We start from the raw sequence: 1638 nt of genomic DNA, 5'->3' as shown, positions 1-1638 counted from the left end.
TTCTCATAAATGCCACCCACATTGTTTTCCCTTTTGCCCTTTTTACTACAAACAGAGTGCCAAAGACTGATGTCTCATTTAGGACTCCGTATGTCCTTTTGGTGCACTTAACCTCGTTGTGCAGTCTCTGTTCCTCTTTCATGTCACAATTAGCCTTCAGGCTTATGGATGTCAGTAAATTAATTTTGTTCTGTTCTTTTCATCATAGACATAGTAGAGCCATTATCTCTCTCTCTCTTCCATTCTATTTGTGGCTACTATTTTCTTTCTTTTTTCTCCTTTTTAATGCAGTGCAATTGTTGCCTGGTTTAAGTAGGGATGTGCTACAGATTTGGAATTCTTGCATAGTGGCTATTATTCTGCGGACTTGTGTGCTCTGAAAATTAGCGCTAATGCCCTTTTATGTGGCCCTGTGTTATTGTACTGATAAGCAAGTGATACTGTGGTTTTAAAATACTCTCAATGATGTTTTAACAGTGGGAGTTAGGGACAGATGTAGGCTAAGCCTGAATTGAGCCTGTGTGAGGCCCCCTGCTTTTGCCGTGCTCTCCAGAGGCCTAATCACAAAGTGCTCAGGTAATACTACTGTCTTTGAAACAGTATCTCATGTTTCATTAACAGTTGTTTAATGATGTCCTTTAACAGGACCCACAAAGCCTGTGTTGTCTTCCTGGCATTGAAAGCTCCTTTCTGCGTGCGGTTAATAAAGGGATTCAGCAGGGAGATTGTGTTGCACCTTGAAACAGCCTCAGCGCATTTGTTTGTTCCTGGCTAGCGTCCACATGACACCTTGCTTGCTGTCAATGAATGTGCAGGCACCTTGTGTACATGTGTAAAAAATGTTTTTATAATATCACATGGATTGATTTGAAGCTTTGAAATACTAGGATGTATCTTGTTATTCATCTTTGTGACGTAAACATTGCAAACAGCCTCTAGCCCTTGCAATGTCCTTCATCCCTTTTTTAATTTGGAATAAGACAATAGCTTTGTCCTGTTTATATCTTACTCATTTGTAAACTTACAGCATGCTCTAAGCTTATGAAGGCTCATACTTGTGGTTTCTTTTTTGAGGGTGGGAGCATTATTACTTTGTGTCTGTCTAAGTGACCAAAATAGACAGGCCTTGCAATCTGTGCCCCATTAGGTAACATGCACACAATACGCACTGAGGTTCAGAACTACTGCACTAGACAAAGAACGCACTTTGATTCGGTTCTTTTAACAGCCGATTTGTCTGCTCCAATTAAAGCCGGCCAGCTTGGGGATATCCGAAACAAACAGGACCCCCTCATGTCTACAACAGAGGGTCTAGATTCAGTTATAGCTCATCTAATCCATTCTCCAAATAACACTATTTACACTTCAGCGCCCATGTCCCAGAGAGACAAAATCCATGAAGTCTGTGATTGTTGGTATATTTGGCAATCTGTCCATTTGGAGCTTTTAATCATATGCGCGGTACACAGCAGACTCCTTTAGCCTCTTACAGACTCATGCCCCTGCCACAACAGGTGTTCCTCAGCAGATAGTTTTACTGACACCCTTAGCCTGCTGAAAAATAAGCTGATCCAGGGCAATGCACAGTTCCTCCAGGACTGATCTGAAGATAATCTCCCTAATCCAGCAACGGGCGGC

The sequence above is a fragment of the Conger conger genome, chromosome 4 (genome assembly GCF_963514075.1).
Source record: "Conger conger chromosome 4, fConCon1.1, whole genome shotgun sequence".
In the NCBI taxonomy this organism is placed as follows: domain Eukaryota; kingdom Metazoa; phylum Chordata; class Actinopteri; order Anguilliformes; family Congridae; genus Conger; species Conger conger.
This window is presented reverse-complemented; position numbering follows the sequence as displayed.